This window comes from Panthera leo, chromosome C2, assembly GCF_018350215.1.
Source record: "Panthera leo isolate Ple1 chromosome C2, P.leo_Ple1_pat1.1, whole genome shotgun sequence".
Lineage (NCBI taxonomy): Eukaryota > Metazoa > Chordata > Mammalia > Carnivora > Felidae > Panthera > Panthera leo.
The window spans coordinates 11,843,434-11,853,115 of record NC_056687.1 but is presented as its reverse complement, the minus strand read 5'-3'; positions in this window follow the sequence as shown (position 1 = coordinate 11,853,115).

The following is a 9,682-nucleotide window of genomic DNA, read 5'->3' as shown; positions in this document are numbered from 1 at the left end:
GTGGCTGTGTTCAGGCATCCCTTCCGTTTCGTTTTCGTGTGCTCAAGAAAAGGGAAATGTATTGCCGAGGTGAGGAAGAAAATGTAACTGGAAGGAAAACCTAATTTTAAGAATTACATGTTTTCCAAAGGCCACCTAGAGTTTATATTTAAACTATTCACGGAGATCCTTCCATTAGGAAGGAAGTCTGGGAATTTTGGTGGCCTCTGGAGGGAGAAGAGATGGGAGTGACATGGTGCGCTGGGACATCCGTAACCTAAGGCCAGTATTGTGTACGCGGTGGTCCCCACGGAGGTGACAGGTTCATCCGTAGGGAAGAAAAGGTTGAAGGCGGCTGCCCTGGGGAAGGCCGTACACCTGCACGTCATGCGCTCTCCGGGACCTGCCATCCAGGCTGCGGGCAGAGTGCCGCGGGGGTCAGGAAGGCCCCGGAGCCCCTCTGAGACACAGGCCTGCGCTGGGGGGATCCCTGAGGTGACCCGCACACATTCGCCTTTTGATCTTTCTGACCGGAGACATTTCCTTGCAGGCAGACCTTCTGGGTTGGCCCTCTATTTGTAGAGGTGATAGGAACGTGTTCGGACACCCTGTCCCCCACCCTGCGGCTTTCATGCCGAGCTGATGGCGACGGTCCCGGCCAGCACCCAGGCCCTAGATTGACCCCGGCAACAAAGCTGGGCCCTACGATGTGGCAGCGTGCGTCTTCACCTCTGTGGTGTTGAGTGAGCACACGTCTCAGCAGCAGCGGCAAACACAAAGCTGCTCAGTTTTGCCCTCGTTGTCTAGACCTGAAAATACAGTTCCTTTCCATTCCGCATCATGGTCTGCTTGTAACACAGCCAGGAGGTGCTTCCTTGCAAAGTGAGGAGTATTTTTTCCGAAGAATAGTTTGCTTGGAAGTATCGTGTCCTCGGGGGTGCCGAGAAAATGCCTCGTGATTACAATATGGATTGTTCTTGGAGAGGCTGAATGTAACCTGAGAGTTTGTGTAAAAGATCTGTATCATCGCAGCCAGAAATCTTTATTATAGATTAATAGCCATTGTAAGTAGTGCCATGGGTCCGTAAACACATACCTTCACGTTTGTATTTACCCTTGCCCTCACATATGATGTGGGCCATATCCCATTGTTAGGACAGCCATAAACCACTTACTAGTGTAGATTCTAATTCGAAAATTAGCAATGCTGCTCAGAACTATGCATCTCAGAGCATTTTAGAATCTGACCAGAAATTTACAACCGGTAAAGTTATTTTTTTAAATAGAATTTGCAGTTTGGGGGCGCCTGGGTGGCTCAGTCGGTTGAGCGTCTGACTTCGGCTCAGGTCACGATCTCGCGGTCCATGAGTTCGAGCCCCGCATCGGGCTCTGTGCTGACTGCTCAGAGCCTGGAGCCTGTTTCACATTCTGTGTCTCCCTCTCTCTCTGACCCTCCCCCGTTCATGCTCTGTCTCTCTCTGTGTCAAAAATAAATAAACGCTAAAAAAAAAAAAAAAAAGAATTTGCAGTTTGTTATCTTTTTCCCAGCCTGTGACCTTTAAAGCAGCCCCGGATTGCTCTTAAGAATTCTGAGTGTACAAAAACTTTCCTCCCTCCCCTCTCCTTCCTGTGACTCCCCTGACATGTTACATATTTGTTTTTCATGTGGTATCTGTCTGCCCCCATGAGACCAGAAGCTGTATGAGACCAGACTTTCTCTTACTCATTGCTGTATCCTCAGCAGAAAATAATTATCTAATGTGTGAAATCTACAGTTTGAACCACGTGGGTGCCTCTGACAATGTTTGTATGTTTGTTGAGTTTGTTGGAAGGTCATAGCCATGTTTTCAGTGTTTCTTTGCTGTAAACTTGCATCCTTTATTCATGTTTTTGTCTTTAAACCCTGTTACTGTGAACAATTCTATATAATAAACACTGGGGCCAGAAGTCTTCAAGTTTGTTGTTGTCATGTTTAGACTTAATAAACTTTCATGTACAAGGGCGCCTGGGTGGCTCATTTAGGCGCCCAACTTCGGCTCAGGTCATGATCTTGCAGTTTGTGGGTTCGAGCCCCACATCGGGCTCTGTGCTGACCGCTCAGAACCTGGAGCATGTTTCGGATTCTGTCTCTCTCTCTCTCTCTCTCTGCCCCGACCCTACTCATGCTCCGTCTCTCTCTCTCTCAAAAATAAAACATTTAAAAAATAAATAAACTCTCACGTACCAAAGATGCCACAACTGATACCTTCACACTGCTCAGAGCAGAGGGGGCCGATGCCTGTGCCCAGAGTGCTGAGGCCCAGTGCCGAGGATCCTGAAGGAGCCACTGCGGCCATCCTGCGTCCCCCAGCCCCTGGACAAGTAGCTCGCTTGCTTGCTCTTTTCCTTTTCACAACCTCCACTTCAGACACGTGGGTGGAGCACAGCCTTGGATAAATCTGTGCGATGGTGTTGCGTGTGCTTCTTTCCTGAACCGAACTGCCTGCCTTTTACAAATATTCCTTCTCCGAGTAAATTCAGGAATTTCTGACGACGCTCCCCAATCCCGTACGTAAACTGATCTCTCCTGCCATTTGGACACATTTAATCTGAAGTTGAACACAACTGATACTCGGACCGGGGACCCTTCAATAATCTGTTTTTTATAAGCGCTCTCAAATTTTCTTTTCAAAATGGACAGTACTTCTTCAAAATACTAATAAATTCATCTCCGATGCCCAAGAACTGCCCTGTTAACCTAACAAATGCCAGTAACATCCAATACTTTCTCACTGCATTTTTTCCTTGGGTTTAGGTGACCACAGAATTCTAGGTCTTGCAGGCCACATAAATATATGTGGAATATATGTCATAGGCTATTTATATTGATGGAAGAAAAAGAGGAATAGCTTTTCCCTCACCTCAGGGAAGAAAAAGGCAAGAAGAGAGAATTTGATGCTTTTTGTGCGAAGGATATACCAGTTTCCTACCCTTTAGGAGGCCGGTCCCAACTTGGGACTCGCATTCTAGCAGAGGATATCTTGCAGATGAAGTAGTAATTGATGAGGGAGAAAGCAAAAATTGACAGGCCTAGAAAAATTTGAGGAAGAGAGAGGACATGGGGAGACTGTTCCTCTCAGTCGCTGGTTTAACGGAAACTGCCCTTCTCACGGTGAATCTCGCTGCCCTGAACCCGATCCCCAAGATTTCCTAGCTCCATCAGAGAGGAAGGAGCTGAGAGGAAAGCAAATGAATGAATGAATGAATGAATGAAAACGTTTTGCTATCTCTCAAGTAGAAAGATGGTCCCTTTTTCCAAAAGATTGGAGTTAGTCCTTAAATATACAACAAATAGCATGGTTGCATGGTCCCAAATATTGTAACGCTTTGCCACTCTGGAATTTTAGTCATAAAAAGAGATAATGACTTTTACAGAATAAAGGGGTGCATCATCCACTCTGAAATCTTCCTAAAAGACCCCTACTCATCCACCTGCGTCATCTTTGTGACCCTGGACACCTGCACGTTTGTCTAGCTTGCTGCCTAGGAGAGATTTCGTAGCGATATGCCTCCGTATATCCTTCTGCTAAATGGCGAGCTTCGCGGAAGCAAGTTTCTTTTTTTCTTTTTTTTTTTTATAGCTCTGTAGTCGACACTCCGTGTTTCACCAGTGATGAAGTGGGGCATTGAAGGCACATAAACTGACCAAGTCCACCACTAGGGGAAGACAAGTCACCCTGTTCAGGTTCACAACCAGCTGGCATCTTAGAAAGAGATTCCTAAAGGGCCCAGTCATGAGGAAACACGAAGAGAGCAAATGTGCAGCTAAAGACTATATAGGGTTCGAGTGGCTAGATTTAGCAAATAAAAATACAGAACACTGAGTTAAATGTGAATCGAATTTGAATTTCGGGTAAACAGTGAATACTTTTCTTAGAAGAAGCGTGTCCCAAATGTTGTATGGGATATACTTATGCTCAAATAATTTGGTTTTGTTGCATAATGCTTTGAATACTTTGGCATTTACTTCTAGAGAGATTATTAGAAGTTTTTTAGTATAAAAGTGTATCCTTCCCTCTTTGAACTCTAAATGACTCCTACCACGTAGCCGTGTAGAGGTCATCTTTGGATTCCATCTATAATCTCAGCTGAACAACAAATACCTTTGTCCTAAAGTTTATGTCCCGTGCAATACTTGGGACATGTTTATGCTAAAACATTCATTTGTTTATCTGAAATTCGCATGTAACTGGATGCCCTGCATTTTTAATCTGGCAACCCTGTTAATGTTAGGTTTCTGAAGTACTATTAGGCCCTCTCCGACCCTTAAGCCAATATAAGTAATGCTTCCTAGAGAAATGTATAGTAAGTACCTGTTTTATTTACAATTTGAAACAGTGGTTCAGAGAGTTAATACTGCAAACGTGATATAGCCAGAAAAATGAATTTCAATCTAATTCTCTCCCTAGGAGAAGGTGTTGGGGACGGCAGGGGAGGTCTGAATCCTGGGGGGGTGCAGGCCTTTCTGAGGAATTTGACCTGCGGCCCACTTTGCTGCCAGCATTTCTCACCCGGCTCTGACTGCGTGTTTCATATCCCGGTTATTTCTATGCTGCTTTTGTCTTTCCCAATGGACTGTGAGCAACTTGAAGTCAGGGGCCGCGTGCCTTTGTCTCGGATTTTCCTTAGGCCAAGTGGCGCCTGGCCTGTTGCGAGTGGTTGCTCGACAGAAGGGATATTGATTTTTAACTTCAGCTGTTTTCTTTAGAGTCGTTTCTTCCCACCACCGTCCAGGAGCAGGACAAGGTGGTCAAAAAGCAGGAATATTCTGGATTGCATTGACTTGGGGGGCATGTCTCTTTTGTGCCCTTTTTCCGGGCAAAGACAGCCTTTTTTGCTCAACCCTTTACTCTCCTTAGCACCTCTTACTAAGAGATCAATAAATGTACATGAATAAACGGACTTTCACACCTCCCCCGACTCTCCCCCATTCAGGAAATGGGCCCGTGGGGCATCCTTTGGCTCAGACCAGAACTCGACGAGGTGTCTCGGGCCCTTCTTTCTTCCTCCTTATCCAACCCTTCGCCAAGTCTCCTTCATTCTGCCTCCTGAGTAGCTCTCGAATCCTCCCATTTCTGTCCCTGCTGCCCCACGCTAGTCTACACCCGCATCTGGGCTCCCACACACCAGCCTCCTATCTACACTTCCTCCTCCCCATCCTTCTCCAAGTCGTTGTCCCTCCGTCGCTGGTCCTTCAAAGAAAACATTCAAGACACATCAGATCCTTCTCCGTTGCCCTTAGGTTAAGCTCCAGCCCTTCCACACCTCATGGGCTTCCTTTCTCCAGCCCCACCTTCCGGCCTTACTTCTGTTCCTCGAATTGACTATTCTCTGACGAGGCCAGAGCCTCCCGTGCTGGCACTCCGTACCTCCACGTCACCCGAGAGATTACTCACTTTTTTTTTTTTTTTAAATGTTTATGGATTTAAGAGAGAGAAAGAGAGACAGAGGGAGTGAGCCGGGGTGGGGCAGAGAGAGAGAGAGAGAAAGAATTTCCACACTGTGAGCGCAGAGCCTGACGCAGGGTTGAACTCACGAAGCAGGAAATCATGACCTGAGCCCAAATCGGACGCTGATCACTTAGCCCACGGAACTACCCAGGCGCCCTGAGAAATTACTCACTTAAATACCTTCCCCCTACTCGACGGTCAGCCCCCAGAAGGCAGGGACAGCCGGTTATGCACACCACAGTGATCCCAGCATGCAACAGCAGGCCTGGCACAAGCGGGTACTTGATCAATACGTGTTTTTGAATGAATGAATGAATGAATGAATGCCTTTACTTGCACCCACGAACCCATCCTAGCAAATGGCTTCGGGCCTGGAATGGGAGACATAGGGGAAATCAAGGACAAAGAGGTCTCTGTGAGAGGCAGGTCTTTGTGTCTCCTGCCAGTGCCACCGGAAAGCGCCCACCACGGGGGAGGCACTGGACCAGCACGCGGACCGGTTCATTCACTCTTCTCATGGAGGTCAACCAGCGTCCGCCTTGGCCGCCCCCGGTGTTTGCGGGGGGTGGGGGGGGGAGTGGGGGGGGAGGGGTCGTGACCAGCCTGAGGGAACCTAGCCAGGGGCCCAACAGAATGGGCGAGGCTGATCGTCCAGCCCCACAGCAGCCTGCAGTGATGCTGAGCACCCCCCACAAGAACATCTTCCCCCCACCCCACCCCCCATGCTCTCACCACCCGCCCATTCCCGCCTGGAGGGGCAGCAATTCAGGTTTACTGGGATTCATGCCTGGCAGTGCCTCAATTATCCAGGGGTCAAAAGAGCGTGTGCCAGGGGCGCCTGGCTGGCTCAGTTGGCAGTGCGTGTGACTCTCGACCTCAGGGTTGTGAGTTCGAGCCCCGTGTTGGGTGTCGAGCTTACTTAAAGAAAAAATAAAGTATTTTAAAGTATTTTTGTAAAAAAGAGTGTGTAGCTGGGGTGCCTGGGTGGCTCAGTCAGTTAAGCGTCTGACTCTCGAGTTGGGCTCAGGTCATGATCATGGTTCATAGGATCAAGACCCATATTGGGCTCTGTGCTGACAGCCTCTCCCTGACTCTCTAAACAAACAAACAAACAAACATCGGGGCGCCTGGGTGGCTCAGTCAGGGGAGCGTCCAACTTCAGCTCAGGTCATGATCTCATGGCCTGTGAGTTCGAGCCCCGCATCAGGCTCTGTGCTGACAGCTCGGAGCCTGGAGCCCGCTTTGGATTCTGTGTCTCCCTCTCTCTCTGCCCCCTCCCCTGCTCAGACTCTGTCTCTCAAAAATTAAAACATTAAAATAACTAAACAAACGTTTAAAAAAGAGTCTGTAATAGCCTTTTGTTGTGTCAATGTGGCCATGCTGAAGTTATCTTTTCCTAATTTCCTTCCTTGCCTGCTTCCAAGCTAGCGTTTGCCACAAGAGCAATTTCCAGAGGTGTGGAGGGCAGAGGCAAGCGTCTGTCACGGCACAGGAACAGATGGCCTGCCTTGCTGCTCTGGTGTGGGACAGCAGCTGGTCTGTAGACGTCCACCTCTTCCTTCTGACAGCCAGGCCTGCTCTCCCCCAAAAGCACAGGCTATAAGTAGTTTTCCACAACATTCTCCGCCAACTTGCACAACTGCTGAGGGCCTAATCCCTATAATAAACACCAATATTAGTTTTCAAGTTCCTTTCTCGTGCCACCACGGTGACTTCCTCTTCTTCCTCCCTCTTCCACATGAAAGGACCCTGTGACTGCGTTGGGCTCCGCCCAGATAATGGAGAACAATCTCCCTGTTTGAAGGTCAGCTGATAAGTAGCCTTAATGCCATCTGCTACCCTAATTCTCCCTTTGCCATCAAAACTAACACATCCACAGGTTCCGGGGACTGTGACTGTCATCTGCCCGCCACGATGTCAATGTCGTATCTCTCAAAGCGGTTCCGCTCCTCTGACTGAATCCTAACTGATAGATTGCCTTAGACCACGGACCCGTTTTATGTCAACGGAGGTACAACAATGGACAGAGGACAATGGGATCCACTCTCCTGCCTTAGGCCACATCACATAGAAGCTACCAGCCCGAGAGAACATTGGGACGGCCTGAAACACCATAGCTAAGGCGCCAGCCACCAGACTGCAGGTGAACCCCGAGGGGTTGAAGTGCTGGGTTTTCGACAGGTAGCACCGAGGGATGGCCGTCTAATGCCCCTCTCAAAACCACTCCCAGTTTTCCCCTGGGGAACCTGCACTTTAGATTGGGCTGGACTAGAGGTCCTGGTTTCCTGGTGGGGAGAGGGGAGAGGGACAAGAAGGTCTTTTCCAAAAGGACGGTAAGGGCTACACCAAATCTGCAGCTGTGGCTCAAACCTGGCTGTTTTGAGTTCCGCGTGCCAATAGACCGCAAGAGGTGAGATACAGACAAGGGTAATTCACCTCAATTCTTACAGGAGATTAAGTTACAACTACATAATGGGGCAAGGAAGGGAGGCTCTGGAATGCTGGGAATCCCCTGGGGCACATTTTGGTGCTTCCGTGCCAGGTGATGACTGGGAACGAGCAATTACAGGAACAGAGCCTGACAAAGGCCAAGGAATGTGGGCACAACCTTCTCAGAGATAAAGGTCTGGGTTATCACACCACGCAAGCAACCCAGATCAGAAGAAACGGTGGCTGAGGGGCGCCTGGGAGGCTCAGTCTGTTAAGCACCTGACTCCTGATTTTGGCTCAGGTCATGATCTCACGGTCTTGAGCCCCGCTTCAGATTCTCTCTCTCTCCCTCTCTCTCTGCCCCTCTCCTGCTCACACTCTCTTTTAAGATTTTCTTTTTTAAAAATATTTTTTAATTGTGACCAGCCATCACCTGGAAGAATCAGTTACAGCATGAAATTGATTAACATGGGACACAAGTGGTTCTGACTGGTATAGGGGTTCACTGTAGCAGATGCTGTTGGTGCCACCCTTATTTCCATGGCATTTTCATGCTTTTGAGCAGGAGGGAAATTCCAAATCTCTGTCTTCCAAGACCCATTTTACCCAAGGACTAATGAGAGTTGACATCTAGCAGGTAGAGGCCAGAGATGCTGCTAAATATCCTACAACGCACAGGACAACAAAGAATAAATTTTAGAATCAGCTTTCCAGTTTCTGCAAAAAACAAAGAAACAAACAACAACAACAACAACAACAACAACAACAAGAAACAACCCAGGTGGGATTTGATAGGGATTGCGTTGAATCTCTACACCAGTGTGGGAAAATAGTGCCATATTCACAATATTGGCTGTTCCAATCCATGAATATGGGATATCTTTCCATTTATTTAGGTCTCTTTTAATTTCTTTCAATAATGGTGTTTTGTTTTTTTTTTCATTTTTAATGTCTAATCCTTATACTTCTTTGGTTAAGTATATTTCGAAGTATTTTATTCTACTTGATGATATCGCAAAAGGAATTGTTTTCTTAATTTAATCATCAAATTGTCATTGCTGGTCTACAGAAGCAAAATAAATAAATAAATAAATAAAAACACCTTGGGGTCAAGGGAACCAAACCATTTTATTGAGGGGCTTTGGGGAAAAGTTGAAGGGCTAGGAGGACACTAAGATCTGACTTCCTCAGTCTGGCCAGGATCTTCCCAGCCTCCCAGCTGCCAAAAGCTAGAAGCCAAATTTTTTATATATTTATCTTGCGACCTTACTGAGTTTATTTATTGGTTCTTACAGTAGTTTTGGTAGATTCCTTAGGATTTTCCATACACGAGATTACATCATCTGTAAATAGAGATAGTTTTACTTCTTCTTTTCCAGTATGGATATCTGTTATTTGTTTTGCTTGTCTAATTGTCCCAGCTAGAACATCTAATGCAATGTTGAATAAAAGTAAATAGTGTCTTTTTCCTGATCTAGGGAGAAAGCTTATGGTCTTTCACCATTAGCTTTGATGTTAGATGTGGGGCTTTTTGTAGATGCTCTTCATCAGCCTGAAGAAGTTCCCTTCTTTTTTTAGTGTGTTTAATGTTTTTAATCATTAAAGGGAGTCATATGTCATATTATGTTTGTCAAATACTTTTTCTGTGCCTACTGAGATGATCTTTTTTTTTTTTCTTTTGGTCCTTTATTCATTTTTGTATGTTAAATCAACCTGCATTCCTGGAATAAATCTCACTTGATTATGGTGTATAATCCTTTTTACACATTACTGGATTCAGTCCG